The sequence below is a fragment of the Macaca mulatta genome, chromosome 2, assembly GCF_049350105.2.
Source record: "Macaca mulatta isolate MMU2019108-1 chromosome 2, T2T-MMU8v2.0, whole genome shotgun sequence".
In the NCBI taxonomy this organism is placed as follows: domain Eukaryota; kingdom Metazoa; phylum Chordata; class Mammalia; order Primates; family Cercopithecidae; genus Macaca; species Macaca mulatta.
The window spans coordinates 16,206,626-16,222,636 of NC_133407.1; the positions used below are offsets into that span (position 1 = coordinate 16,206,626).

The 16,011-nt window shown below is 43.0% G+C and overlaps 1 protein-coding gene across 3 annotated transcripts in view; it reads right to left on the reverse strand.

Moving 5' to 3' along the window:
• The window catches only part of CMTM8 (CKLF like MARVEL transmembrane domain containing 8), a 133,864-nt gene that overhangs the window by 49,529 nt on the left and 68,324 nt on the right, over nucleotides 1-16,011 (reverse strand). The gene's annotated exons all lie outside the window — the stretch shown is intronic.

Sequence of the window (16,011 nt, forward strand, 5' to 3'; positions counted from 1 at the left end):
TTCCACTCTATGAACATAGAATGTCTTTCCATTTATGTCTCCTTTAATTTCCTTCAGCAGTGTTTTGTAGTTTTCAGTGTAAAAGTCTTTTACACCTAAGTGTTTTATTCTTTTTTATTGTATTGTAAATAGAATTTTCCTAACTTCCTTTTTGATTGCTCATTGTTAGTGCAGAGAACTGCCAACTGATTTTTTTGTGTGTCGGTTTTGTATCCTGCAACTGTACTGAATTTATTAGTTGAACACTTTTTTGGTAGAATCTTTAATGTTTTCTACATACTAGGTCATGTCATTGGTTAACATAGATAATCACTCTTTTTCCTTTCCTATTTGGATGTCTTTTATTTCTCTTTCTTGCCTGGAAAGGACTTCTGGTCTTATGTTGAATAGAGGTAGAAAGAGTAGGCATCCTTGCCCTGCTCCTAGTCTTAGCCAAAAATCTTTTTTGTACTATTAAATATGATGCTAGCTGTTGGCTTGTCATATAGGGTCTTTAGTATGTTGAGGTACTTTCCTTCTATTCCAAGTATGTTTAGTGTTTTTACCATGAAACAATGTTGAATTTTGCCAAGTACTTTTTCTGCATCAATTGAGATGATCATGTGGTTTTATCCTTCATTCCATTTATGTGGTGTATTACATCAGTCTTCATGTTGAACCATCTTTGCATTTCAGAAATAAATCCCAGTTGAACACATATAATCCTTTTACTGTGTTGAATTTGGTTTACTAGTATTATGTTCAGAATTTTTTAATCAGGTCAGGCGTGGTGGTTCATGTCTGTAATCCCAGCACTTTGGGAGGCTGAGGTGGGTGGATCATTTGAGGTCAGGAGTTCAAGACCAGCCTGGTCAACATGGTGAAACTCCATCTCTACTAAAAATACAAAAATTAGCTGGGCTTGGTGGCGGGCACCTGTAATCCCAGCTACTCAGGAGGTTGAGGCAGAGAATTGCTTGAACCTGGGAAGTGGAGGTTGCAGTGATTGCACCACTGCATCCAGCCTGGGTGACAGAGCTAGACTCTGTATTGGGGAAAAAAAAGAAAAAAGAATTTTTGAATCAATATTGATATTGGTTTGTAGTATAGTATCTTGGTCTACTTACAGTATCTTTGTCTCATTTTGGTATCAAGGTAATGACAGCCTTGTAGAATAAGTTTGAAAGCATTCTCTCTTCAATTTTTTGTAAGAGTTTTAGAAGGACTGGTGTTAATTCTTCTTTAAACATTTGGTAGAATTTTCTAGTGAAGCCATCTGGCCTTGGGCTTTTCTTTGTTGGGAGGTTTTTGATTACTGATTCAATCTTTCTAGTAGTTATGGGTCTGTTCAGATTTTTCATGATTCAGTCTTGGTAGGTTATATGTTTCTAGAAGTTTATCTGTTCTTCTAGATTATCCAATTTGTTGGCATATAATTGTTCATAGAAGTCTTTTATGATACTTCAACTTTTTTTTGAGCAATGTCTTTTCTTTCATTTCTGATTTTTGTTATTTGAGTCCTTTCTCTTTTTTTCTTAGCTGAGCTAAGGGCTTGTCAATTCTGTTAATCTTTTCAAAAAACCAACTAAATGTTGCTTTTTTTTTTTTTTTCTTTTTTGGTCCTGCTCTGTTGCCAAGGCTGGAGTGCAGTGGCACGATCAGAGCTCACTGTAGCCTTGACCTCCTGGGCTCAAGTGATTCTCCTACCTCTGCCTCCAAGTAGCGGGGATTACTTTTTTTTTTTTTTGAGACAGAGTCTCACTCTATTACCCAGGCTGGAGTGCAGTGGCGTGATCTCGGCTCACTCCACCTCCTGGGCTCAAGCAATTCTCATGCCTCAGCCTCCTGAGTAGCTGGGATTACAGGTTGCACCAACATACCTGGGTAATTTTTTGTATTTTTAGTAGAGATGGGGTTTTACCATGTTGGCCAGGTTAGTAATCCACGTGATTGGCCCCAAGTGATCCACGTGTCTTGGCCTCCCAAAGTGCTGGAATCACGGGCATGGGCCACTGTGCCCAGTTACCTAATTTTTTTTTTTTTTTTTTTTTGTAGAAATGAGGTTAATTTTAAAATTTTTTGTAGAGATGAGGTTCTACTATGTTTTCTAAGCTTGTCTCGAACCCCTCAGCTCAAGCGATCCTCCTGCCTCAGCCTCCCAAAATGTTGGGATTACAGGCATAAGCCATTGCACCTAGCCAGGTGTTGCCTTCTTGATTGCAAAAATCACATATCCTTTTAGCATACAAATGTATAGCATATAACTGTATTCATGGGTTCTAATATTCACTGATTATAAGTTCACCTATTGCTATAATAGAAAAGAATCTGCATGGAGAAAGTGGCCAATCTGCCATAATACTAAAGATGGTGCAGGCAGTTTCTCCTCTCAATGTATTCCAAACTTCAATCTTTTTGACCTGCCACATAAAAAATGAAATTTCTACCTACATTAAATACTAGGAGAGGCTGCAGCACAGTTTATATAATTTGGCAGATGGGAATAGAACCCTCCAGTTACCCTCTGAAAGCCCCTATATGCTAAATCTGGTATTTTGCAACTGAGAAAAATCCAATTTTGCTTGACAGTCTCAAATTCAAATTTCATTCCAAGAGGAGAAGAATCAAAACCTTCAGGCAATCAAAGTAGGGCAACTCCTTAAAAATAAAATCCTCCTTGGAGAGAGATGAATTATTGAGTTTAGGAGTATGTTTTATTTTTAAATTTAACAGCCATCAATATTGCCTTTCTAATATCTTTTAAAAATGCATCAACAACCATATTTTTAAATCTAGGTGAGGCCCAACATTTTAAGGGATTTTTTTCTAAAAGATGTTATCAAGTTGCTGTAAATCAAAATTTATTTTAAAAGCCTCAGAGGCCGGGCGCGGTGGCTCACGCCTGTAATCCCAGCACTTTGGGAGGCGGAGGCAGGCGGATCACAAGGTCAGGAGATGGAGACCATCCTAGCTAACGCAGTGAAACCCCTCTCTACTAAAAATACAAAAAATTAGCCGGGCGTGGTGGCGGGTGCCTGTAGTCCCAGCTACTTGGAGGCTGAGGCAGGAGAATGGCGTGAACCTGGGAGGTGGAGCTTGCAGTGAGCCGAGATCGCGCCACTGCACTCCAGCCTGGGTGACAAAGCGAGACGCCCTCTCAAAAAAAAAAAAAAAAAAAAAGCCTCAGAGAAGTACTATTCAGAAGAGAATGCATATAATTCTATTTGGAAGGACAACCATTTTCTAATTTAGTTTCCATGTAAACTTGACTTTTCCTGGATTGCACCTGTTTACAGCACCTTTATGAAAACCTCTTTTTTTTTTTTTTTTTTAAACTCTTGTAGCAGCAGAATGAAGGTCACTAAGGTTACTGGACACCAGGACAACGAAGGAAGTCATGCACAAGGCCAGTGTATACAAGAAAGACAATAGAGCCCCTTCCCTCGAAGAATGTTCAGTGTGGCCAGGGAGATAAAACAAATAGAAAACTAGCACTGCAAATGTAGCCAACGGCAAAGGTCCAGAAAGTGGAATCCCATCAAGACATGTTGAGAGCTTCATTCTTGGGGTATGGGGTTGACCAATAAATGACTCTGGGTGCCCGGAGAGAACTCACTGCCTCAAAAAGGCCAGGACTGACTGTGCCTGGTGGCTCACACCTGAAATCCCAGCACTTTGGGAGGCCAAGGTGGGCAGATCACTTGAGGTCAGGAGTTTGAGACCAGCCTGGCCAACATGGTGAAACCCTGTCTTTACTGAAAATACAAAAATTAGCCAGGCATGGTGGTACGCACCTGTAGTCCCAGCTAATTGGGAGGCTGAGGCAAGAGAATCACTTGAATCTGGGAGGCAGAGGTTGTAGTGAGCCAAGATCATGCCACTGCACTCCAGCCTGGGCAACAGAGTGAGACTGTTAAAAAAAAAAAGAGAGAGAGAGAGAAAGAAAAGTCAGGACTTCAGTGTGAGCAGTTGTAGTCCAGGCCGGGCTGAGGCTGGGATTTGGCACCTACCTGCTTTGAGGACACGGTAAAGGGCCATAAAGTTGGCAACACTTTGGACGGTAATGTGAGATATGGAGGGAGAGGTGGTTGGGGCTGCACTGGAGTGCTCGGAATGGCAGGTTAAGGAGTTCAGATTTTAGTCACTGAGCAGGCAGTGATAGAACCAGAGGCATTTTCGAAAACCTATTCTGGCATCAGTGTTGCAGAGTTGGCACATCTTCAAGATCTCCTTTGCCAATGGCTGTATGGGGAGACCCAGTCATGCGATCGAGTGTGACTAGTCAGCAGGATTTGCTTCGATGCAATGTTGCCTAGAAGGCCAGCAGATGAGTGGTGTAGTGGGGAGGGCCCTGCCAGAGTGGGGTCTGTGCCTTTCCTGGCTGCCTTTGCCCCTCTTGGGAGCAGACCTGCATTCCTGAGAGAAGGTTTCGTGCCAGTCATCCTGCGCTGGCTGCTTCACAAGTCTCATTAATAAACGCCCCCATCCTAGCTGAAGCCACTGACGCCACTGCCCCTGGGAGAGGAATAGCCCTCCCCTCGGTGGGCTCGAAAGCTCCACGGGCATTTCACAGTTAGCTGCTCACCCCTTTGGGCTTCCTTTGTGACTACTGAGTGATGAGAAGGAAAACTGTGCAGTGCCCAACTAATTTTGGAGATCTGCTGGAGTATGGAGAATCACTTTTATTCAAAAATTTGGGAGTCAGGTAGGGAAGCAGCACTGTCACAGAGAAATAAATAAATACATTTTCACTGAAAATCACAACCAGAAATATTGTAGGGGAGAAGACAGCTCACAGAAATTTAAAAAGTAAAACAACACTTCAAACTAAAATTTAACCTGGTTAGTTCTGGGCCTCACCTTAAGACCCCTGAGAGAGTAAGTTCACTCTCAGAGGCGTGAGATAGTTTGGCTGAAAAGCTTAGAAAGTCCAGGCTTACAGAAACGAGACTTATTAATTTAGATGCCTACTATGACATTTCTGTTCCATTACGTCTTAAAAAAAAGAGAAGTCCCCTCCCCTACTCTAGGAGCAAGTGATTATTCATGGCTCAGCATGGCCTTTTATCTGAACTGACAATTGTGGAGGCTTCTTAAGGATGCAAATAATAATGCATCTCTATTATTGGAACTTTCCCCCCTGCAACTGAGTTACACAGAAGCACCCCTTGGTCTATTTCACAATTTAAATAGGCATGTAATGACCCACTGGGGATGGTCATAAATCAATGCCCCCACTAAAACTGGAATAAGTGCTGCTGCCAAGTGAGCTGAAATTTTAAACAGTTCACTGCAGGATGGCAGAATATGCTACCCTGAAATATGCCACTTTGGCATAGCATTAATTTGAGCTAAAGACACTTGGAAAACAACAGGTGCAAGAGGGGTGCTCTGACCGCCCCCTTTTCTTCCTGAAAGCAGGAGATAAAAAGATGCCCTCCCTGCCCCAGAAGGAAAGGGAACATTCTTATCACCAGAAGTGGGGAACTGAGGCCAAGAAAATTCTGTGCAAACAGAACTTCCTAACATAACTCTGATCTTCCTTTGGTCTCCTCTTATGTTACTTTTTCACGATTGCCTCTTTTTGTCCAACCTAGTAGATAAACATTTGGGCTTTGCAATTTCCTTGGGTCTTTGTTTTCCTATGGGGGTTCCCACATATGTGTAAAAATCTATAAATCTATACACTTCTCTCCCGTTAACCTGTCTGATGTCAATTTGATTCCCAGCCAGATGCAGGGGGTTGGTAGGTAATTCTGCCTCCTCTACATCACTGAGCTCCTTCCTGGGTAAGATGCTGCCAAAAGACCTTGCCATCTTTGTCCTTAGACAAGTTTAACAGTAATAATTCCCTAAATGAGGAAAAACAGACCATCTGCTACCTTTTCACCCTCTTAGAGAAGCATGGCATAGTTTTACGTAAGGGAAAGACATACCCAAAATTAGCCAATAAACCTGAGACAATTACACTTAAATCAACAGCTTGTGCACTGTGGACAACAAACCCTCCTCTCAAATGTTAACAGACAGGTATTGATAATATTTATAACAAGTCTGCGTTCTCTTTTGGAAGGAAAGGCCCAGGGAACCCTTTTTCTCTGGGAATAGCTTGAAAGCATTTTTGGATGGAAGTAGATTTTCCAAACTCACCAGATTCAGCTACCAGACTGGAAAAAGTTTTGTTTTGTTTTTTTTTTTTTTTAATGTTATAAGCATACGACTTCATAACCAGACCTCTACTTTGTTATTCTTAAATAAACGGGGTAATAGGTCATGTTGCAAACCACTGGTGAAATTAAAAGTCTGATAATTGTGAAAGACATGGAAATTAAGGAAGGGGTTCAAATAGAAAACTAAAGCGCAGCCGACTCAACTAGCAGTAGAAACAGGAGGGCTGGCATATCAAAGTTTACCATCCATCTCCCAAATTCACTTGAACAGATTCAAAGCCATTTACTTCTTCTTCCACCCAATTTTCTACAGAGCTGTTGGCAACTAGCAGAACTGGTCAGTTTTGGCCCTGGCCTGCATCATTTTGCAGGGGAGAAAAAGAGAAACAGTGAACACTCTTGGAGTCCCTAGCATGGGCTTCCTAAGTATCACCACTCATCTCTGCAACAACTTGATAGTGTTGATTTTATCCACGTTTTCAAAGTGGAGAAACAGAGGCTAACTCGGCAACTTGCCCAAAGCAGGCAAATAGAGGCAGAATCTGTACCTGATTTTCTGACTTCTAGAGGTTTTACTCATTTATGAGATCTTCGGCCCTCCCTAGAGTTATGCTCAAAACGCCCAAGGGGATGCAGCAGTTCAGGGTCACAGACGTCCTCAGTGTGAACCTGAGCAGGAAAGGGGCTTTGCTACAAGGCTCTGGGAGTCTCATACGTTCCAAGGAAGCGTGTGATGATTCAGTCTCTGGTCTAAGAACAACAGGTAACTATTTATATGGAAGGACTATTGGTGGTAAAAGTTACAAGGTTACCTTATAGGTAAAAGTTACAAAGTATGAGAGTCAAAATCTGGCCATGCCCACAATAACTTAAAAAAATATATTTTATACATGGAGTAAAACAAGCTTGTTTTTGTAAACTACATAAAATAGAGATGGTGAGTTGGGGAAGAACGTGAAAACGGTTATTCCACTGTTGCTGCTTGCTCCCAGAAATCCATGAATGCATCTCAAGGAAGTGAACTTGGGACAGGAACCTGGATGGATGCGTGGCTAGTAGAAAGCTACCCGAACAGGCCCTCAATAGCTGTCCAGCTGTCCCCATCCTTCCTGCCCCCAGCCAGGCTGGCCTCGGGAGCTCAAAAGCTGCCAGATGTGCAATTGGGAGGTCTCACTCCTAGTCTTGCCACCAAAGCATCTGAATATCATCTCCCCTTGGCTGCAGCATCCCTGGTCCTCCAACTGCTAGGCTGACCTCACTGTCTCTTTGCTTGTAGGAAAGGCCAGGCCTCAGGGCTAGCACCTGGGCCAGGGTCTATGGTGAGAGCCTATGCAGCATCCCCTGAGGTCTCGCCCCGCCCAAGCCATAAAATACCCACTCTGGAGAAGCAGGAACCAAGATCTTCCAAGATGTCATGGGGAATGCAAGATGTCCCCTTCTGCTATCTCGGTCTCTGGATTATTCTGTATCCTAGCCACATGAAAGAAAAAGGCAATCCCAGTTGTAAATGTTAGAGCTCCGGTTACTTAGAGAGAGACTTACAGCAACTCGGTCTGAGGTCTAATTTCCCAGGGAACGCTATGCCACTATTGGCTCAGCTTGGGCCAGGCACCCACTTTTGAACCAACCATCTATGCCATGGCTGGGGTGGGAAGGTCGGTGGGAGGATATCACAGTAAGTGAACACACCCTTCCCACTGCCACCATACATGTGAGTCTGTTAGAAGGACTAACAATTCCTAGAAACACCGTGAACAAATAACTCAACAGGTATCCATTACCAGGGCAGTATGAGAAGCAGCCCAGTCAGGAAGCTACTTAGGTTATCAGTCCATGAGGAGATTACAAATCCTCACGGGGAAACATTAAACTTGGTGTCATACAACTTCATCCTTTAGAAGCCAAATGTAAATTAGTCTCATGCCTGCTCCTCACTGACTCCAAATGCTCTGGTAATTAATAAACACACCACTAAAAAATATTTGAAAGATGACCAAATAATTACCTTCTTGACTACTCCAGGGAGGAAAAAAACCAAAAACAAGCCATCTAATGAATACACAGCCAATGTGCCATGTCAGAATAATCTGAATTGGACTGCACGCTCAGTTGGGTTCTTAAACCCCTAGGCATACAGCTCTGGGACCTGTGGTTTTCCTCATACACACAGTAGACTCAAATTCCAAGTACCACCAATAAAGGCCTCTTCGGGGACTCCCATGGGAAGGGAATTCCATCATTTAGCACTGAAGTCAGCAAACTTTCTCTTAGACAGGGCCAGATAATGAATGGTTTAGGCTTCAGAGGACAGACAGGCGCTAACCCATCTGTGCCGTTGAGGCTGGAAAGTGGCCAACATATAAACGAATGGGCATGGCTGTGTTTGAACAAAAACTTCCAAAATCAGGGGCCAGGTGCCATGGCTCACGCCTGTAATCCCAGCACCTTGGGAGGCCAAGGCAGGTGGATTACTTGAACCCAGGATTTTACGACAAGCCTGGGCAACATAGTGAGACCCTGTCTCTACCAAAAATAGAAAAAAAATTACCAGGTGTGGTGGCTTGCGCCTGTAGTCTCAGCCACTTGGAAGGCTGAGGTGGGAGGATTGCTTGAGCCCGGGAAGTCAGGGCTGCAGTGAGCCATGATTGCACCACTGTACTCCAGCCTGGGGGATGGGAGTAAGACTCTGTCTTAAAAAAAAAAAAATTCTAAAAACAGGCAGTAGGCCTGATCTGGTCCCCAGGTTGTAGTTTGCCAGCTCCTGATTTAGCAGATTATGGTCATAATTTCCCTTCACAGCAAATGGAGTTTGGGGGGTCCGAGGCTGGGGGCTCCCACTCGGGAGGGCACACTCCTCCTCAGCACAACATGGCACTGAAAAAGTCAAGCCTGACCTCCCTCCTCTTCCTCACAAGGCTCCACGGAGGCATCAGGGTCCACGTGCACACCCAGGCCCCCGTCGCACGTGCACACCGGGGTGAATGTGCTCCTGCCCCTCTTCCCACCACGGTTTTCTACATTCAGCAGTTTTTCAAGGGAATAAGCTGACATATGAACCCAGTGTTGTTTAACCAGAGTCGCGTTTCTCTGGGAAACAATGCTGGCCGCTCCCCGCTTCACCCTAGGAAAACACACCACTGACCTGGTGTTATTTTTAAATTCTGTCTGCTTGACGGGTCCTGTAAATAAAAAGGCCTGTCTTTAGCTGATACCAATACTGTGTTTTGAAGACTAAAGCAATTCCTGACCCAGGAAAACTCCAGAAAAAAGGAAAGTCATTGACTGTTGTCTATGAAGTACAAAGATGCTTTACATTTAGTTTGAGGGGAGTGGGTAGAGAAGGAAGGAGTTACTTTATCATCTGTTAAAGTAACTCCAATGAAGAACTGGAAGTAAAATAAGACCACAGGACCAAACGAAGTCACCACTGTTTCATGGGTGATTTTTGAGGAGAGGAACTAAGTTTACACAGAGTTTTAAAGATGAAGGGACACCGGTTTTCCTGCACCCTTGTATTACCCAGCATACCCCCCACCCTGGTCCCGCACTGCACCCCAACTCAAAGAAAAAGATAAAAATCAATGCCAGTGAAGACCTCTGGGCATATCTTGAGGCATCAGTGTAAATGAATCCTATTTGATACATAACAGCTTTATTGAGAGATAATTCATACACCATAAATTCAACCACTTAAAGTATTCAATAGATTTTAGTATATTCATAGAATTGTATAGCCATCATCACAATCAACTTTAGAGGATTTTTATCACCCTAAGGAAATCTCTTCTGCATTAGCAGCTGTTCCCCATTCTCTCCCGCCCCTACCACCCTCAGGCCAAGGTAACCACTCATCTATGGTCTCTATGGGTTTGCCTATCCTGGACATTTCACATAAATGCAATCATGTGAGATGTGGCCTTTTGTGTCTGGCTTCTTTCATACACCTTAAAGTTGTCAAGGTTCCTCCTCGTTGTGGCATGTAACAATGCTTCGATCTTTTTAATGACTGAACAATATTCCACTGTTCGGTATACCACGTTTTGTTTATAGATTCATCAGTTGACAGGCATTTGGATTGTTTCTACATTTTGGCTATTGTAAAGAATGCTGCAAAAGACACTCGTGTACAGTTTTTGTGTGTTTTCATTTATCTTAAACCAAACACACTTTCAAATGCACAAGGGAAGCTTGCTCAGGAGCTGAGGGAATGGCCCAGCAAGGGGTCAATTTAGATTTTTAGATCAGAGAGTCATCAGGTCTCTAGTCGGAAGGAACACAAGTTTTTCCTGGTGCTGCCTCTCCTACAAGCTGCACGGAGCAGAGCGTACCTACGTTAAGAAAGTACACATGGGCCTCAAATTTCAAGTTCAACTTTGGCACAGTACTGACTGTAACCCCCAAAGACTTTTATGTTAAGCATCCTGACATGAGCTGAAAAACCAATATTTCCAAGGGTTGTTTCCTCAAGGGCTGTTTTGACAGTTCTGCCATGCCTGTCTTTGCAGCAGCAAGAGTTTGCACAAATATCTGAATATTTCCTTGCCTTTTACCTTTATTAGCCTATTAAAGTGAGTGGAAGATGGAACAGCAGAACTGCTGATGCTAGTGCTAATACTGTTAATTACATGTTCACAGGATGACAGTCACTAGACTGTTCAATTAAAAAGGGCCACTTAACATGTAGGAAATGCTGGAAGTAATTCTCTACAGAGCATCTAAAAAGCAAGGTGGAGAAAACTCAGTATGCACTGAGGATTCGTGTTTTTAAAAAAACCTAGCATGGCAAATTTTCAAGTATGATAGTATTGTGATTTTGTGGGGGCATAGGGAGAGAGAGGGAGGGGTGGAGGAGGAGAGAAGTTAAGCTTAACTCACAAATTTATATTTTATGGCCAGATGTGGTGGCTCACACCTGTAATCCCAGCACTTTGGGAGGCCTAGGTGGGCAGATCACAGGAGGTCAGCAGTTCGAGACCAGCCTGGCCAATACGGTGAAACCCCATCTCTACTAAAAATACAAAAATTAGCCAGGCATGGTCGTGGGTGCCTGTAATCCCAGCTACTCAGGAGGCTGAGACAGGAGAATCCCTTGAACCTGGAAGGCAGAGGTTGCAGTGAGCCAAGATTGTGCCACTGCACTCCAGCCTGGGTGACAAGAGTGAGACTTCGTCTCAAAAAAAAAAAAAAAAAAAAATTATATATATATATATATATATATATATATATATATATATATAAAATGTTAATATTTTCAAAAATATTAAGGAAAATTCCTATTGTTTAGGGCTACCTATGAAAATATTTATGGATGAAATGATATGCCATCTAGAATTTCATTTAAAATCCTGCTGGAAGAACAGGTAGGGACATGGATGAAACAATACTGACCATAAATTAATAATGACTAAAGCTGAGTAGTGGGCAGATGGGATTTTATTGTGTGCAGTTTCACATTTCCCACAATCAGATAAAAATAAAACTAGCCATTCCTGAGACTTAAACACAGAAAAGAAGCTCCCGGGGTCTCAGCACCGCTAACAGGGCTACGGCTTGCTGCAGACACCTTTATAAAAGGAGGAAGGGTGGGGTTGAATTCCTTCTAATTATTTTAATTCTTCAAATAGATAACACATTGACGTGGTTAAAAAATGAAAAAGTGTAAGAGGTTAGACTGGGAGAAGTCTCCTTGTCTCTGGAATCACCCTTTGGGGTCTTCCTTGCCACGGCTTTTACTGCCTACTCTCTAGAGGTGGACAGTGTTCTTAGTTTCTTGTGTATCTTTCCAAAGTCATCATTAATCCCCCCCCGACATCCCACAGGTTGCTTTCCTGATTTAACACATTTGCATTTGGGAGATCTTTTCTAAGACGTTAGAACACATTTTTTTTTTTTTTTTTTGAGACAGAATTTTGCTCTTGTTGCCCAGGCTGGAGTGCTGTGGCGTGACCTGGGCTCACTGCAACCTCTGTCTTCTGGTTTCAAGTGATTCTCCTGCCTCAGCTTCCCAAGTAGCTGGGATTATAGGTGCCCACAACCACGCCCGGCTAATTTTTTGTATTTTTAATAGAGATGGGGTTTCACCATGTTGGCCAGGCTGGTGTTGAACTCCTGACCTCGTGATCCGCTCACCTCCGCTTTCCAAAGTGCTGGATTACAGGCATTAGCCAATCACACCGGGCCCTTATTTCTTTTTAAACTGCTACAAAGTTGGTATTCCTGAATAAGACAGTGTGTCTACTAGTTCTCCATTGGTGAGCATTTCTGGTTGTTTCCAGTCTCTTCCTATTGCAAACAGTGTTGCATAGTATCACCTTTACACATGCCACTTTGTATGTGTTCAGGTTCACCTTAGGGTAAGTTTATATGGAAGTATAACTAAAAAAAAAAAAAAAAAAATCAAAGGGTACCTGCATTCATCATTGTGATGGCTACTGTTAAACTGACTTTCATAAAGGTTTGACCAATTTATTTCCCACCAACAATGTGTGAATTCAAAAATAAAATCCAAAGTCATGACTATTTACCTCCTTCCCTTTAGCAGTAAGTCTTTCTTCCAACATTAACGTTTATTTTCCTACTAACTGTCATTTCAAGTAAGATGGACCAAGGTAAAGGTGAGGAATTTACTTTAAAAAAGTAATCACAATTGTCCATACTTACTGTTTAATCTATATTTTAAGTATATAAAAAATAAACTAACATTTACTGAGAAGTCCCGGTGGTCCAGGCAGCTCTGAGCCCTTTCCACGTACTGAAAAACTTAATCCTAGCCTGGCCCTGAGGTCAATCCTATGACCAACTGTGATTTCAGATGAGGAAAGTAGCACAGATATGAGTCCCTGTCCCAGGTCCCACAGCTTGCAAGTGACAAGCAGATTTCAGATGTACTTCACCCTTTCCCTTGGCTGCCTATCTGCGCAGAGCTCTCTGAAGCGTTAGAAATTTAGATCCCAAGACACTTCCAATATTCAGTTCTCTTAGAGTAAAATGCAAGTCTAATGTTCAATTTCCAAACACTGGCTTGTCCTGCATTTTTAGGAATAAATTATATGCAAAAACATCCTCCTATCATAGGAAGATATCTACCATATTGGCAAACTGACTTTCAAGTCTGGACTTACAGTCAGGGATTTGATCCTGCCATGTAATAACTGGTTTCTAAAAACTTTACTGAAAAATTTAGCTTTCAACTCAAGTCATTCAACTCACCTTCCCATCTCACTCCCAAATATTATTTCCCCTGAATAAATCTGGAGTTTCAATGAAAATTGCCGCTGTTTTAGGGGGAAAAAAATTCCCAAACAAGCAGGAACTTCTAGGTGCAGCTTTCATTTCATATTCAGGTAGCATAGAGCTCAACAACTGATTCAACATCTCCATCAGGCTCTATACATTTAGCCATAAACCTTTCAACAATAAAGGTTGCATTCTTGTCATGCCTTCTGTCAACCTTTTACTAAGCTGCTCTGAAACGTTGCCCATCTGTCAAGGCTCAGGACACAATGTATAAACACCGAGCATCTGGGAAAGTCAGAAGTATTCTCAGGGGAATTTTATTTTTAAGACAATGGCCAAAACTTCATCAAATCTGCTTAACTAGTGAATGGACTTGAGAAAGTAAAAAGGCGAAATCACAGAAAAGATCAAGTAAAATGTTAGATCTTGGTAATGTTCTTTTGTAACTTTCCAGAGGATGTGTAGTTATTTGAGAGTACACAACTAAGGAGAACTAAGGAGTTTCTCAAAATAGATCCGATTCATTAAAAAGAGAGGGAGTGAGAGGAATCTGGGTTTCTTGAAAGAAAGAAAGTATAGGTTGTCAACTCCAGATAGTTTAGGAATTAGTATTTAATACTACACAAGCCACCAAAAATATGCCATCTGTTCCATAAGTCACCTTTTTCAAAGCATGTTCTCAGAAATAGTTTATGAAGCAAAGGTTCATGGTCAAATCTGGGAAAAGCTGGACTCAAGCCATCTCTTGGAAATGTGTCATATTAAAGCTAACCTGGCCTTCCAACCTTGCTCAGCCATGGACTCTCTTTTGCTTTAACATTCCGGGGATCCCACTGTGGGTGCCTTCGCTGAGCACCTGGCCAGTGGTGCCTCTATTCTAGCAATTGGTTCATCCTGCCCTGTTTCGTGGTTCAGTGTCCACATCTCTTCCTTGAACTGCAAAGTCTTTGAAAACAGCGCTGAGCACAGTGACTCACGCCTATAATCCCAGCACTTTGGGAGGCCAAGGCGGGTGGATCACTTGAGGTGAGGAGTTTGAGACCAGCCTGGCCAACATGGTAAAACCCCATCTCTACTAAAAATGCAAAAATTAGCCAGGTGTGGTGGTGCGCACCTGTAATCCTAGCTACTCGGAAGGCTGAGGCAGGAGAATCACTTGAACCCAGGAGGGAGAGGCTGCAGTGAGCCGAGATGATGCCACTGCACTCCAGCCTGGGCAACAGAGTGAGACCCTGTCTCAAAAAAAAAAAAAAAAAAAAAAAGAAGAAGAAGAATAAAATAGAGGCTGTGGCTTAGTTACTTTGTTTCCCCATAGCACTTAGTTCACCACTGAACTAAAGACCAAAAGCTCATCGGGGCACTCAAAAGTCAGGAAGTACGAACAGGGAAACAGGGACAACTGTGATGGGAATTTTTTTGGCACTTACTAAGTTTTTACCTGTGTTCACTAAAACACACAAAAAATAAAGATCTGTGTAAAAGGCTATCAATATCTCCATCAACAAGGCCTCAATTGGACCCCCCTACCCTGAGCCCACCCTAGAAAATTTTCCTTCCTTACCAATAATGGAAAGAAAAAAAGAAAGGCATATTAACATTTCTGGCCCAGGTGTGGTGGCTCATGCCTGCAATCCAAGCACTTTGGGAGGCCAAGACAAGTGGATCCCTTGTGCTTAGGAGTTTGAGACTAGCCTGGCCCACAGAGTAAAACCCTGTCTTACCAAAAACACAAACATTAGCTGGGCGTGGTGGCATGTGCCTGTAATCCTAGCTACTTGGGAGGCTAAGGCACGAGAATTGCTTGAACCCGGGAAGCAGAGGTTGCAGTGAGCTGGGACGGTGCCACCGTACTTCATCCTGGGCAACAGAGACTCTGTCTTAAAAAAAAAAAAAAGATAAAATTTCTGGCGTAGTCTGCCTACCCAGCCTCTCCCCAGTAGGACCTGCCTTCACACCCCTGGGGTGTGAAGGGCTGGCTCCTCTGGAACTAGGAACTTGCATCAACCCTCTCTCAATTTCTGCTGAGCAGCCACTGGTCTGGAGCTTCCAGCACTCATCAGCAAATCCTCTGGTACATCAACCAGCCCCCACAGTCCTGTACACCCAACATTGCTCTCATGTCATATAACAAGGTTGCCCTTTTCTTAACTCACACTGCTCCCCTTTCTCCAGACGGCCCAATGGTTGATGGAGAACAAAGTAATGATGCTTTACTTTTGTAGGGTATAGCTGCTACTGCAGCTGTACCAGCCTCCAAAAATGAGAACTAGATCCTGTAGAACCCTCTCCAGGAACTAGCCTTGGCAGCTTCTCTGAGACTGAGTCATCTTCTCAGATGCTCAGACTAAAGTGTGATGCTTAGACTACTGGCATCCAAATCTTTTTCTGAGACAGGGTCTTGCTCTGTCACCCAGGCTTGAGTGCAGTGGTACGATCATGGCTCATTGTAGCCTCAACCTCCCAGGCTCAAGCAATTCTCCCACTTCAGCCTCCTGTGTAGCTGGAACTACAGGCTCATGCCACTATGCCCGGCTAATTTTTTGGTATTTTTAGTAGAGAAGGGGTTTTGCCATGTTGCCCAGGCTGGTCTCGAACTCCTGAGCTCAAGCAAGGTGCCCACCTTGGC